This window comes from Elephas maximus, chromosome 10 (assembly GCF_024166365.1).
Source record: "Elephas maximus indicus isolate mEleMax1 chromosome 10, mEleMax1 primary haplotype, whole genome shotgun sequence".
Lineage (NCBI taxonomy): Eukaryota > Metazoa > Chordata > Mammalia > Proboscidea > Elephantidae > Elephas > Elephas maximus.
In genome coordinates, this window is record NC_064828.1 from 28,310,350 (window position 1) to 28,326,683 (window position 16,334).

Here is a 16,334-nt window from a genome sequence, read left to right on the forward strand (position 1 = left end):
GCCACTTCCCAATCACCCTTTGAAGACACTATGCTCATTCATGACCATAATAATTCCACTCATGATCACAATGAAAAGGAGGGAAGAGAAAAATGAAACAGTTAAGACTCCTATAAATGTGGCATCTGTAAAATTGTTGCCCATCAAAATTTGCCCCAAAAGAATCTCTTTTTAAATGCCCACAATTAGCCCTTCCAGAGGAGATTAGAGAATGGGAACAAGCTGGCTGTAATCAAGATCCAACCACCGGATTGTGGATCAAGCTTAATAAAAAACTCATCTTGCCAGAATGTTTACATGTTCTTATGGTCAGAAATTACTGGTGTGATAATATAGGAATTGTCATAAATGAAATAATCAGGGCATTAGAAGCCCATTGGAAGGGAAATTTTTCTATCGCTATAAAAAAAAAATAGACCATGTTTTTTGTCATGTTCTTCTTCATATAGACCAGCTTCTCAAATTATTTGTTCAGCATACATATTGAATAAGTTTGGTGAAAGGATACAACCCTGATGCACACCTTTCCTGACTTTAAATCACACAGTATCCCCTTGTTCTGTTCAAAAATCTGCCTCTTGATCTATGTACAAGTTCCACATGAGCACAATTAAGTGTTCAGGAATTCACGTTCTTCACAATATTATTCATAATTTATTATGATCCACAGAGCTGAATGCCTTTGCATATTCAATAAAACACAGGTAAACATCTTTTTGGTATTCTCTGCTCTCAGCCAAGATCCATCCGACATCAGCAATGATATCCCTCGTTCCACATCCTCTTCTGAATCCAGCTTGAATTTCTGGCAGTTCCCTGTCAATGTGTTGCTGCAACCACTTTTGAATGATCTTCAGCAAAATTTTGCTCATGTGTAACGTTAATGATAGTGTTCTGTAATTTCCACATTCTGTTGGACCACCTTTCTTTGGAATGGACACCTATATGAACCTCTTGCATTCAGTTGGCTAGGCAGCTCTCTTCTAGATTTCTTGGCATAGACAAGTGAGTGCTTTCAGCCATGCATCATTTTGTTGAAACATTTCTACTGGTATTCCATCAATTCCTAGAACCTCATTTTTTACAAACGCCTTCAGTGCAGCTTTCATTTCTTTCTTCAGTACAATCTGTTCTTGATCATGTGCTACCTCCTGAAATACTTGGACATCAACTAATTTTTCTTGGTACAGTGACTGTATATATTCCTTCCATTTTCTTTTGGTAATTCCTGGATTTTTCAATATTTTGCACATAAAATTCTTGAAAATTGCAATGGAAGCCTTGAATTTTTTTCTTCACTTCTTTCAACTTGAGAAATGCCAAGCATATTCTTCCCTTTTGGTTTCCTAACTCTGGGTTTTTGCATATTTTATTATAATATTTTACTTTGTCTTCTTGAGTGGTGCTTCGAAATCTTCTGTTCAGCTTTTTTACTTCATTCTTCCATCCGCTTTAACTACATTCAATAGCAAGTTTCAGAGTCACTTCTGACATCCATTTTGGTCTTTTCTGTCTATTGACTTTTTGCTTTTCTCATATATGATGTTCCATGGAAGCAGCAGTCAAAAAATCAAACGATGTATTGCGCTGGGCAAATCTGCTGCAAAAGTTCTCTTTCAAGTGTTAAAAAGCGAAGATGTCACTTTGAGAGCTAAGGTGCCCCTGATCCAACGCATGGTATTTTCAGTCACCTCATATGTATCTGAAAGCTGGACAATGAATAAGGAAGACTGAAGAATTGATGCCTTTGAATCATGGTGTTGGTGAAGATCATTGAATATACCATAGACTGCCAGAAGAACAAAAAAGTTTGTCTTGGAAGAAGTACAACCAGAATGCTCCTGAGAAGTGAGAATGGTGAGATTCTCTCTCACGTACTTCTGACATGTTATCAGGAGGAACCAGCCTCTGGAGAAGAACATCATGCTTGCTAGAGGGTCAGTGAAAAAGAGGACCCTCAACAAGATGGACTGACACAATGGCTGCACAATGCACTCAAATATAGCAATGATACTGAGGATGGCACATGACCAGGCAGTGTTTCGTCCTGTTGTACATATGGTCACTGTGATGTTGGAAATGACTCTATGTCAGTAACAACAAAAACAAGTGACTTGGGTAAGATAACACAGCAAGTGTGTTGATGATGTTGGGACATGAACCTCTATGTTAACCTCAAAAGCTTTGTTATACTGCCTTTTATTTTATTTTTTCATTCCTCTTTTTTTTTTTTATTGTGCTTTTTTGCTATTGTAAACACTGCTGCAATGAACATGGGTGTATATATATATATATAAAACCCACTGCCGTCAAGTTGATTCTGACTCATAGCAACCCTATAGGACAGAGTAGAACTGCCCCTTAGAGTTTCCAAGGAGTGTCTGGTGGATTTGAACTGCCGACCTCTTGGTTAGCAGCTGTAGCACTTAACCACTACGCCACCAGGGTTTCTGGATATATATATATATATATATATGTATATGTATATATATATATATATGTATGTATGTATCTATTCACGTGAGGGCTCTTGTTTCTCTAGGATATATTCCAAGAAATGAGATTGCTGGATTGTATGGTACTTCTATTTCTAGCTTTTTAAGGAAGCGCCAAATCGATTTTCAAAGTGAATGTATCATTTTACATTCCCACCATCAGTTTATAAGTGTTCCAGTCTCTTCACAACCTCTCCAACATTTATTATTTTGTGTTTTTTTCATTAATGCTAGCCTTGTTGGGGTGAGATGGTATCTCATTGTAATTTCGATTTGCATTCCTCTAATGGCATTTCGTTATGTATCTTTTAGCTGCATGAATGTCTTCACTGGAGAAGTGCCTGTTCATATCCTTTGCCCATTTTTTAATTGGGTTATTTGTCTTTTTGTTGTTGGGGTTTTGCAGTATGGTTAGATGCTGATCAGATTTGTCGTAGTCAAACTTTTTTCCTGGCCTGTACTTTGTCTTTTTACTCTTTTGGTGACATCTGTGGATAAGCGTGTTTGATTTTTTGGAGCTCCCAGTTATCTAGTTTCTCTTTTGGTGTTTGCACACTGTTAGTAATGTTTTGTATATTGTTTATGCCATGTATTAGGGCTCCTAGAATTGTCCCCATTTTTTCTTCCATGATCTTTATCATTTAAGATTTTATATTTAGGTGTTTGATCCATTTTGAGTTAGCTTTTATGCATGGTGTGATGTATGGGTCTTGTTTCATTTTTTTGCAGACGGACATCCAGTCATGCCAGCAACATTTGTTAAAGAGACTGTCTTTTCTCTTATAACGGCCTTTGGGCCTTTGTCAAATATCAGCTGCTCATCGGTGCATGAATTTTTGTCTAGATTCTCAATTCTGTTCCATTGGTCTACGTATCTTTTGTTGTACCAGTACCAGACTGTTTTGACTAATGTGGTGGTATAGTAGGTTCTAAAATCAGGTAGTGTGAGGCCTCCCACTTTGTTCTTCTTTTTCTATTTCTCTAGGACCTCTTTCCCTTCCATATGAAGTAGGCTGTTTGTTTCTCCATCTCATTAAAAAATGCCATTGGAATTTATATTGGGATTGAATTGTGTCTATAGATCACTTTGGGTAAAAAAAAAACCAGTGCCATCGAGTCGATTCCTGCTCATAGTGACCCTATAGGACAGAGTAGAACTGCCCTATAGAGTTTCCAAGGAGCGCCTGGCAGATTCGAACTGCCGACCCTTTGTTTAGCAGCTGTAGCACTTAATCACTATACCTCCACTTAACCACTACGCCACCAGGGTTTCACTTTGGGTAGAATAGACATTTTCACAATGTTGAGTCTTCTATCCATGAGCAAGGTATATTTTTCTACTTCTGTAGGTCTCTTTTGTTTTCTTGCAGTAGTGTCTTGTAATTTCTTTTTATAGGTCTCTGGTTAGATTTATTCCTAAGTATTTTATCTTCTTTGGGGCTATTGTAAATGGTATCAATTTGGTGACTTCCTCTTCGAAGTTCTGTTTGTTGGTGTAGAGGAATCCAAATGGTTTTTTATGTTTATCTTGTACCCTGATGCTCTGCTGAACTCTTCTATTAGTTCCAGTAGTTTTCTTGTGGATTCTTTAGGGTTTTCTGTGTATAAGATCATGTCATCTGCAAATGGAGATACTTTTACATCTTCCTTACCAATTTGGATGCCCTTTCTTTTTCTAGCCTAAGTGCTCTGGCTAGGACCTCGAGCACAGTGATGAATAAGAGTGGTGATAAAGGGAATCCTTATCTGGTTCCCATTCTCAAGGCGAGTGCTTTCAGACTCTCTCCATTTAGGATGATGTTGGCTGTTGGCTTTGTACAGATGCCCTTTATTATGTTGAGGAATTTCCCTTCTATTCCTATTTTGCTGAGAATTTTTATCAGGAATGGGTGTTGGAGTTTGCCAAATGCCTTTTCTGCATCAATTGAAAATATCATGTGGTTCTTGCCTTTTGTTTTATTTATATGATGGACTACATTAATTGTTTTCCTAATGTTGAACCATCCCTGCATACCTGGTATGAATCCCACTTGGTCATGGTGAATTATTTTTTGGTATGTTGTTGAATTCTATTGGCTTGAATTTTGTTCAGGATTTTTACATCTAAGTTCGTGAGGGATATAGGTCTGTAATTTTCTTTTTTTTATGGTGTCTTTACCTGGTTTTGGTATCAGGGTTATGCAGGCTTCATAGAATGAGTTTGAGAGTAATCTATCCTTTTCTATGCTCTGAAATAGCTTTAGTAGTAGTGGTGTTAACACTTTTCTGAAAGTTTGGTAGAATTCTCTAGTGAACCATCAGGGCCATGGCTTTTTTTTTGAGGGGGGCGTAGTTTTTTAATGACCTTTTCAATCTCTTCTTTTGCTATAGTTTTATGTAGTTGTTCTATCTCTGTTTGTGCTAGTTTAGGTAGGTAGTGTGTTTCTAGAAATTTGTCCATTTCCTCTAGGTTTTCCAATTTTTTTAAGTACAATTTTTCATAGTATCCTGTATGATTCTTTTAATTTCAGTTAGGTCTGTTGTGTTATTGCCCACCTCATTTCTTATTCAAGTTATTTGCTTCCTCTTCTGTTTTTCTATTGTCAGTTTGGCCAATGGTTTATCGATTTAGTTGATCTTTTCAAAAAACAACCTTTTGGTCTTGTTAACTCTTTCAATCATTCTTCTGTTCTCTATTTCATTTAATTCTGCTCTAATTTTTATTATTGATTTTCTTCTGGTGCCCCAGGGCTCCTTTTGCCCCCCTTTTTCTATTTGTTTGAGTTGTAGGGATAATTCTTTGATTTGGGCCATTTCTTCTGTTTTGATGTGTGCATTTATTGCTATAAATTGACCTCTTAGCCCTTCTTTTGCTGTGTCACAAAGGTGCTGGTAGGAAGTGTTTTCATTCTCATTGGAGTCTATGAATTTCTTTATTCTGTCCTTAATTTTTTTCTGTAACCTAGAAGTTTTTGAGCAAGATGTTGTTCAGTTTCCATGTATTCAATTTTTTTTTCCTTGCTTTTTCTGTTATTGATTTCTACTTTTATGACTTTATGGTCAGAAAAAATACTTTGTTATATTTCAGTGTTTTGATTCTGTTAAGGCTTGCTTTATGACCTAATGTGTGGTTTACTCTGGAGAATGTTCTATGTGCTTTGGAAAAGAAAGTATATTTGTCTGCTGTTGGGTGGAGTGTTCTGTGTATGTCTATGAGGTCAAGTTGGTTGATTGTAGTCTTTAGGTGTTCCATGTCTTTACTGAGCTTCTTTCTGGATGTTCTGTCCTTCACCGAAAGTGGTGTGTTGAAATCTCCTACTATTATTGTGGAGCTGTCTATCTCTGTTTTCAATGCTGTTGTTGTTGTTGTTAGGTGCTGTCAAGTCAGCTCCGACTCATAGCGACCCTACGTACCACTGAATGAAACTCTGCCCAGTCCTGCGCAATCCTCACAATCGTTATTATGCTTGAGCCCATTGTTGCAGCCACTGTGTCAATCCATCTTGTTGAGGGTCTTCCTATTCTCCGCTGACCCTGTACTTTACCAAACATGATGTCCTTCTCCAGAGACTGATCCCTCCAGACAACATATCCAAAGTATGTAAGATGCAGCCTCGCCATCCTTGCTTCTAAGGAGCATTCTGGTTATACTTCTTCCAAGACAGATTTTTTCATCCTTTTGGCAGTCCATGGTGCATTCAGTATTCTTCACCAATGCCACAATTCAAAGACGTCAGTTCTTCTTCAGTTTTCCTTATTCGTTGTCCAGCTTCCACATGCCTTCTTCCTAGTCTGTCTTAGTCTGGAAGCTCAGCTGAAACCTGTCCTCCATAGGTGATTCTGCCGGTATCTGAATACCGGTGGCATAGCTTCCAGCATCACAGCAATATGCAAGCTCCCATGGTACGACAAACTGACACACACGTGGGGGTCAATGCTGTTAGAGTTTGTTTTATGTATTTTGGAGCCCTGTCATTGGGTGCGTAAAAAATATTCTGGTTATATCCTCCTGATACATTGACCCTTTAATCATTATGTAGTGTCCTTCCTTATCCTTTGTGGTGGATTTTACTTTGAAGTCTATTTTGTCAGAAATTAATATTGCCAATCCTGACCTTTTTTGATTGTTGTTTGCTTGATATGTTCTTTTTCCATGCTTTGCATTTTAGTTTGTGTGTGTCTTTAAGTCTAAGGTGTGCCTCTTGTAGGCAGCATGTAGATGGATCATATTTTATACCCATTCTGCTGCTCTCTGTCGCTTTATTGGTGCATTTAGTCCATTTACATCCAGCATAATTATTGATATGTATGAGTTTAGTGCTGTCATTTTGATGTCTTATTTTGTGTGTGTTGTTGACAGTTTCTTCGTTCCACTTAATTTTCTGTGCTAAGTTTTTTTTTTTAGTATATTATATTTTCCTCTCTTTCATTGTTATTTGTGTATTTGCTGAGTCTTTATGTCTTTCTTGTTTTTTTTTTTATTTTGATGTGTAGGATTGTCAGTTTCCTTTGTGGTTACCTCAATATTTACGCCTATTTTTTATAAATTTAAACCAAAATTTTATTTCTTTACATCTCCTTGACTTTCTCTCTCTATGAAAGATCTGTGACTATATTATCTAGTCCCTCTTTTTTGACATAATGATGTCTCTGTTTCTCTGTTTGGAGAATTTTAGCTTTGACTTATTTTTGACATTTCCCTGTCTGGGTTGATATCTGGTTGCTCTGTCCTGTGTTCTAGTCTTGGGTTGTTATCCGATGTTATTGATTTTCTAACCAGAGCACTCCCTTTAATGTTTCTTCTAATTTTGGTTTGGTTTTTGCAAATTCCCTAAACTTCTGTTTATCTAGAAATATCTTAATATCACCTTCATATTTGAGAGACAGTTTTGCTGAGAGATAATTCTTGTCTGGCAGTTTTTTTTTTTTTTTTTCCTTCAAGGCTTTATATATGTCATCTCATTGCCTTCTGGCCTGTATGGCTTCTGCTGAGTAGTCTGAGCTTAGTCTTACTGACTATCCTTTGTAGGTGTTTATCCCCAGCCACTCTTTATATTCTCTCTTTATCTTTGGTTTGGCAAGTTTGATTATACTATGTCTTGGTGACTTTATTTTGGGATCTACCTTATGTGGGCTTTGATGAGCATCTTGGGTAGATATCTTCTCATCTTTCATGATATCAGTGAAGTTTCCTGCCAACAAAACTTCAACAGTTTTCTCTGTATTTTCTGTTATCTGCGCCCCCCCCACAACTCTGTTCTGGTACTCCAATCACTTGTAGGTTATTTTTCGCAATACAGTCCCACATAATTCTTAGGATTTCTTCTTTTTTTTTAATTCTTTTATCTGATTTGCCCTCAAGTACGTTGGTGTCAAGTGCTTTATCTTCAATTTCACTAATTCTGACTTCCACTGTCTCAATTCTGCTCCTATGGCTTTCTATTAAGTTGTCTAATTCTGAAATTTTATTGTTAATCTTCTGAATTTCTGTTTGCTGTCTCTCTATGGATTCTTGCAGCCTATTAAATTTGTCATTATGCTCTTCTCTAATATTCCTAAGTTCCTTTAATGCTATGTCTGTGCATTCCTTGACTTGTTCTGCATTTTGCCTGATCTCTTGAAGAGTTCTGTGTATTAATCTTTTGTATTCTACCTCTGGTAGTTCCAAGAATTTATCTTCATCTGGAAGATTTCTTGACTCCTTGTTTTGGGAGCTTGCTGAAAAATGTGATTTGGTATTGACTGTTGTCTCTGAGCCATTAATAAGTTATTATATTTTTTTATTTTGTTTGCTTACTGTGTCCTGGCTTCTCGTTTTGTTTTGATATGCCCAAATAGGCTGCTCGAGTGAGTTAGTTTGATTATTGGCATCTTTGAAGCTCTAATGTCCTGTCATCAGGTGGTTAGAGCTGTTTCTAGGTATATGAGCCCAGGAGTCCATTTACTTTTCTAGTGTGGATTCAGCTCAGGTGTCCAGGTAGTTGGTCACCAAGTGCGTGGTGCAGGCTCTCACCTATAGGTGATTGGTGTAGGCACAGATATCTGGTTGCAGTAGGGGGATCACCTGCTGAGCAAGACAGGAGACTGACAACTGCCCTTGAGTGTCCCTGTTCCCTAGAACACCCAGGTGGGTGGGTTTTGCAGCCAGACTATGGGCACTCAGTGCTGATGGCTCTAAGGACTGGGAGGCACCACTTATCCTTGAACCTCTGTCAAGGTGGCAAAGTGGTGTGGGTGAACCCACCAGTCCTCAGGCCCTGATGTGGGTAGGTGAGGACCATCCTTAATAGGCAGAGCAATGTCAAACATCACAAACCTGCTTCTTCACCATATAGCTGAAACACTTGAAGTTAGACTTCAGGTATATACCCTGTTGTAATGTGCTAATGAGGGCCTGCGTTGTTGAAATGGGCCCACACAGGACTATGCTGGGGTGAAAGGAATTCAAAGTCCATGGACCACTTATGCCTGTGCCTAGGCAAAGGAGCTGTTTCTGCCTTCAGTTGCCAGCTTAGGGGAGCCAGCAGATTATTTCTCCCCATTTGTTAATTTCTTCCTTTTCTAAGACTGGGAGGGTGGCTCAGGGTGCATGACAGGTCCTACTTCCAGCCCAGGGAAAGCAACTATCACTGAAGCTGGCTTGGGACCCAGCACAGAGCAGGGAGGAGTCAGTTAAATGGGACAGAGGTTTTTCCAAAGAGGTGTTTTTTGGTCCATGTGGTTGATTAGACACAAGTACTTGTCTTATGTCAGGGGCGTTGCTTTTCACTGATTCTGGGGGTGTGAGTGAACTCTTTGCCGCTCAGTCTCTCCCGATGTGGAAAACATGTCCCAAATGCCACTGCTTGTCTCACCGCACTCACACCAGTGGATCTGGCCTGCCGGGTCAGGTCTGGCAACTCCTTGTTGCTTCTGAACCATCTCTTCCTCCCCCTGCCTCTCAATCTGATTCCTCAGCTTTGCCTTTGATGTGCAGGGCTCCTAGATTGTCATGTATAATTGATTCGCTTGCTTATTCTGGTCTTTGTTATAAGAGGGACCAAAGGAACCATGTGACTACTCTGCCATTTTGGCCCCACCTCCTGCCTTTTATTTTAGAGTCTAAGACAGTAAAAAAAAACAGAGAGTATGATATTTGGTGGAAAAGGCAAATCTAAATGCTGGGCACCATCTACTTCAGGGGCTAGCAAAGTATGGTGTGCCCTTTTAGTCTCATTTTGTTTTATGGGCCTGTCTAATCTTTACCTAAAGGGTGAACCTCAGGAGTCTTCATGACTGAGCTAAAAGGGTGTCCAAGGGCCTTTATAGAAAAATTTTGCTGACACCTGAGTTATTTGACTGAAAATAAAGCATAAAACACTGTCCAACAAAGCATAAAAGCAAAACTTGTGTATTATAATATGGAGGTGACCACAGGTCCTAAAGATGATTGTTAAGTGTAACCTATAACCAAAGGGTCAAGATAGGGAAGTAGAAAGAGTAAAAAGGGAGAAATGATATTCAAATGGATAACGAAGCATAATATTAAGAAGTATACCAGTTATAGAGCAAGACAGCATGAAAATAATAGCATGGTTATTCTGAGATATAAACTTGTATATGTCATTATTTAAAATGTCTAAAAGCTATCCTGGCACATTTCTTTGGGAACTGTAAGGTAAGAGTTCATATAATTTTTTATATCTATACCTTTTATGGAGCCCTGATGGCACAGTGCTTAAATGTTTGGCTGCTAACCAAAAGGTCAGTAATTCAAATTTACCAGCCACTCCTTGGAAACCCTATGGGGCAGTTCTACTCTGACCTATAGGATCACTATGAGTTGGAACTGACTCATAGCAATGGGTTTGGTTTTAGTTTTATGCCTTTTATATAAAGTCTTTCTTTTCAGAGAAGAATGTCACCCATTCTTCCATGCAAAAAAAAAAAAAAAATTGACCCACCACATGGATGCCCATGAACACTCAAAGTGATGTATAATTTAAAAAGGGTCCTTTCTTCATGAGACTTGGTGTTAGGGACTTTCAACAATCATTTGGAAATGTGATGTTTCGATCAAGGTGTTTAAATGATTTTTCTACAACCTGTAAGCTGACGGAACACTCTCCTCATTGCCATCTTCATCTCTCTGTTCCTGAATGTGTAGATGACTGGATTCAGAAAAGGTGTCAAAACTGCATCAAATATGGCTAGAAATTTATCCATTCGTGTTGAAGAAGAGGGCCACATATAGAAAAAAATCAGTGGCCCAAAGAATAAAACCACCACAGTAATATGAGCTGACAAAGTGGAAAGAGCCTTGGATGAACCAGCTGAGGAGTGCTTCTGAAGAGTAGCCAGGATGAAGATGTAAGAGAAGATCAGCAAGAAAAAAGCACCCAAGGAAATGAACCCACTATTAGTAGTGACCATGAATTCCAGTTTATAGGTATCTGTGCAAGCAAGTTTGATAAGTCGAGGTATGTCACAGTAAAAGCTGTCTAATATATTAGGACCACAAAAGGGCAAGTTTATAACAAAAAAACAGCTGGGTCAATGAGTGAATGAGGCCAGTGGTCCAGGAAAGCACTAAAATCAAAATGCACATTTGTGGGCTCATGATGGTGAGGTAGTGGAGAGGCTTACATATGGCCACGTATCTGTCAAAGGCCATGGCTATGAGCAGCACCATCTCAGTGCCCCCAACAGCATGGTTAAAGAAGATTTGAGCTATACAGCCTCCAAAGGAGATGACTTTTCTCTTCCGAAAAAGATCACAAATCATCTTGGGTGCTGCAATTGAGCAAAATATCAGGTCAATGATGGAAAGGTTAGCCAGCAGAAAATACATGGGGGAGTGTAAGTAAGAGTCAGTAGTTACAGTGACCACTATAAGGAGGTTTCCCATCATACTGGACACATAGAAAAGAGAAGAAAACCAAAAAAGAAGAAGCTGGATCTGCCAGGAATTGGAGAGTCCCAAGAACACAAATTCAGACACTATTGAGTAGTTGGCTCCCTTCATTGGCTTATTTGGTAGATTTACTCTCATGTTACCTAAAGGAAGAAAATCATAAAATTCAAATTAGTAGCATGATATTAATACGCTCTATAAAAGGTATCTAAATTATGAAAGTCAAATATCACCTGAGCATTTCACAAAAATCAAATACCATCCTTTTGGCCACTAACGGTGTAGTTATACAAATGAGTTGCCATGTGGCCTTGCTAACATGAGGAACAGTGAGTGGTCTAATGAACTGGTACCCATGGAGTACTTGATAGAAAACCATAGACAAGTGGCATTTGATATTAAATTGCTATATCAGTATTATCCATGTTAACCATTCTCTCCCTGAAGGAGTAATAGCCAATCACATATACTAGACAGACAAAGGCTTTTCATATGACAAAAAGATTTGTAAGATTCTGTGTCTCTGCTTTTGTAACTTCAGCCAGAAATTACCTTTCTCTATTTTTACAATTCTCAAAATGTTAGTCATTTTTAATATCCAGTTCAAATGGCTTCTCATCTGTCAAGCCTTCCTCACAACTCACCTATACATCCACATTTACTTACTTGGCTTAGAGTTGGTCACATTTCTTTCCCTCGTATGATTATAAACTTGAGGTTATAAATCATCAGGCCCTTAAATTTTTATCCTCGTAGTTTGTCCACAAAATGTCTTGAAAATATTAGATGATCATATAATGATTGCTGAATGAATGAATGATTGTGCTGAAGTAGTTCCTATATATAATGCATTCCATTCAACAAATATTTATCAAGCACCTACTATATGCCAAAAACTAGTCTAAGCTCTGGGGACACAGCCAAGAACAAAATAGGCAAAAATCCGTATCATCACGGATTTACATTTTGGCAGAAAGAGATAGACAATTAGAAAACAAATAAAAAGAAGATAGCATGTCACATAATTATTCTACCATGGAGAAAAAATGAAGCAAGAAAGAAATAGGGCAGTATGGAGAATGTTTTAAATAAGAATGACAGGGAAGTTCTTGATGATAAGTTGACTAAGTTGAAATTTAGTGAAGGTGAATGACCAAGCCATGAAAGTATTTGAGGAAAGAGTATTCCAGGCACAGAGAATAGCAAGAGCAAAAGTCTGAGGTGTGAGCTCACTAGGCATGTTCAAATAACTAAGAAGAAAGGCTGAACCTGAGTATGGAAGATGAGATTGGACAGGCAGCATGAACACAGAATATGTAGAGCTTTGCAGGCTATTGTAAAGACTTTGGTTATTATTCTAAACAAGATAAGAAGCAACTGACTTTTGAACAGAAAAATGACAAATCTGGCTTACTTGGGATGCTGCATTGTGAATATACTTCAGAGTCTCAAGGATAAAACCAGGGAGATTGGTTAGAAGTTGTTGCAATAACCAAAAAAAAAAAAAAAAAAGACAATGGTGGCTTAGAACAGCTAGGAGAAACAGAGGTTGTAAGAATCATTGAGATTATGGATGTATTGAGATGATGTACAGTGAAATTTTTAAATCTATAGATGACCCTGAGTTTTTGGAAATCATGAAACACTACAACTCATTACAGAGTTTTCATTTGAAAATAAGCAAAAAAAAAAAAAAAAGATCCCAAGTCAACAAAAATATGAAAGATATTGATAGAGTAAATATACATTTAGTCATGAAATCGAATAAGAACTTTAGAATAAGGATCTATTTCAAACTTTAAGAAGGGAGTCTGAGACAAATAAAAAGAAATAACCCTTTACGTAGTGTCTGAGTTATCTAGTGCTGCTATAACAGAAATACCACAAGTGGATGGCTTCAAACAAACAGAAATTTATTCTCTCACAATTTAGGAGGCTAGAAGTCTGAATTCTGGGTGCCATCTCCCGGGGAAGGCTTTCTTTCTCTGTTGGCTATGGGGGGAGGTCCTTGTCATCAATCTTCCCCTGGTCTAGGAGATTCTCATCCTAGAGATCCCGAGTATAAAGGACATACTCCACTCCTGGATCTTCTTGCTTGGTTTTAATGAAGTCCCTATCTGCTTGCTTGTCTCTCCTTTTATCTCTTGTAAGATAAAATTTGATGCAGGCCACACCCCAGGGAAACTCTCCTTGCATTAGTCCCTGGACATGAACACAGATTACGTAGAGCTTTGTAGGCTATTATAAGCGCTTTGCTTATTACTCTGAACACGATAAGAACCAACCATATTGAGACAATGCATAGTGAAAGTTCTACAGCTATAGATAACCCTGAGTTTTTGGAGACTGTGAAACACTTCAACTCAGTGAAGTTTTCATATAAAAATAAGTAAAAAAGAAAAAAGATCCCAAATCTACAAAATTATGAAAAGATACTGATAGACTAAGTATACATTTGTCATCAAATCTAATAAGGACTTTAGAATAAGGAGATATTTCAAGCTTTATGAAGAGAGTCTGAGGCAAATAAAAAGAAGTAATCCCTTACATAACAAGTAAAAAGTATGAAACTCATTACCACAAGCCACTGGTATATACTGAAAAGGTAGACATTTCTAAGGTAACCTAGTAGGCATTTTTAAGTGAAGGAAACAAAATATTCTCTATTTATTATTACATAATCTAAATGAGAGTTTCAGTTGGCCATTTCTCTTTTTAAAAGATTATTTCGGTATTGATACCAATCACACTGAACTCTTTAAATTTGTTTTCCTAAGTAAGATTGTTTTGGAAACCAAGAAAGCAAGAGTAATCTTTGTCGTGTTCACTTAAATTTCAAATTATTAGAATTTTTTAAAAAGGTAACTCATAGACCTCTATACAATGTGACCAATTATCAACCTGAAAGATATCCAAAACATACAAATAAAGAGCAAAATACTAACACAGCATAAAGACAAGTTTCTACCTCTAACTAGAAAAATTTTAAGTCAGTATAGTTATAGTACATGCATCCAGAAGACAAAATATGTCTCCCTGCTATAGTTGAATATATTGGCCCCCTAACCAAAGACATGGGTGTTGCTGTGATGCTGGAAGTTATGCCACTGGTATTTCAAATACCAGAAGAGTCACTCATGGTGGACAGGTTTCAGCCAAGCTTCCAGACTAAGAAAGGCTAGTGAAAAAGGACCTGGTGGTCTAGTTCTGAAAAAAATTAGCCAGTGAAAACCTTATGAATAGCGATGCAGCATTGTGTGATATAGTGCTGGAAGATGGTCCCCTCAGGATGGAAGGCATTCAAAATACAACTGGCAAAGTGCTGCCTTCTCAAAGTAGAGTCAACCTTAATGACATGGATGGAGTCAAGCTTTTGGGACATTCGTTTGCTGATGTCGTATGACTCAAAATGAGAAGAAATAGCAGTAAACATCCATTAAAAATAGGAATGTGGAATTCATGAATTCTGAATCTAGGAAAATTGGGAGTCATCAAAAATGAAATGTAATGCATAAACATTGATATCCTGGGCATTAGTGAGCTGAAATGGACTGGAATTGGCCATTTTGAATCCGACAATCGTATGGTCTATTATGCAAGGAATGACAGATTGAAGAGAAATGGCATCATATTCACTGTGAAAAAGAACACTTCGAGATCTATCCTGGGGCAGGGGTCTGGGGACCATGGTTTCACGGGACATCTAGGTCAATTGACATAATAAAATCTACTAAGAAAACATTCTGCATCCCACTTTGGTGAGTGGTATCTGGAGTCTTAACCGCTAGCAGGCAGTCATCTAAGATGCATCAATTGGTCTCAACCCACATGGAGCAAAGGAGAATGATGAACACCAAAGACACAAGGTACTTATGAGCCCTAGAGACAAAAAAGGCCACATAAATCAGAGACTACATCAGCCTGAGGCCAGAAGAACTAGATGGTGCCTGGCTACAACCAATGACTGCCCTGACAGGGAATAGAATAGAGGATCCCTGATGGAGCAGGAAAACAGTGGGATGCAGACTTCAAATTCTTGTAAAAAGACCAGACTTAATGGTTTGACTGAGACCAGAAGGACCTCGGAGGTCATGGTCCCCAGACTTTCTGTTAGCCCAAGACTGGACCTACTCCCAAAGCCAACTCTTCAGACAGGGATTGGGCTGGACTATAAGATAGAAAATGATACTGATGAGGAGGGAGCTTCTTGGCTCCATTAGACACATGAGACTATGTGGTCAGCTCCTGTCTGGAGGGGAGATGAGAAGGCAGAGGGGACAGAAGCTGGCTGAATGGGCACAGGGAATACAGGGTGGAGAGAAGGAGTCTGCTGTCTCATTAGGGGGAGAGCAACTAGGAGTACACAGCAAGTTGTATATAAATTTTTGCATGAAAGACTGACTTGATTTGTAAACTTTCATTTAAAGCGCAATAAAAATTAAAAATTAAAAAAAAAGATCTATCCAGAAGTACACATGCTGTCAGTGATAAGGCAATATCTATATGCCTCATGAACTTACTCTAATTTTAAACCAGTTAATACAAACTATTATGCAAATTTATGTACCAACCACTAACGCCAAGGTAAAGAAATTGAAGATTTTTACCAACCCATGCAGTCTGAAATTGATCAAACATGCAATAAAGTGCATTGATAATTACTGGTGGTTGGAATGTGAAAGTTGGAAACAAATTGGAGGGAACAGTGGTTGGAAAATATGGCCTTTGTGACAGAAATGGAGCCAGAAATTCAAGCCAGAAGAGGACATGGAACAAGGGATATCATTGCTGATGTCAGATGGATCTTGGCTGAAAGCACAGAATACTAGAAAGATATTTACCTGAGTTTTATTGACTAAGCAAAGGCATTCAACTGTATGGATCATAACAAATTATGGATAACATTGTGAAGAATGGGAATTCCAGAACACTTAATTGTACATACACCAAGAGGCAGTCATTTGAAC

At 38.1% G+C, this 16,334-nt stretch overlaps 1 pseudogene; it reads right to left on the reverse strand.

Moving 5' to 3' along the window:
- Window positions 1-10,538: 10,538 nt before the first annotated feature.
- On the reverse strand, window positions 10,539-11,478 carry LOC126083569 (olfactory receptor 4F15-like; annotated as a pseudogene).
- Between the last annotated feature and the right edge of the window lie 4,856 nt (window positions 11,479-16,334).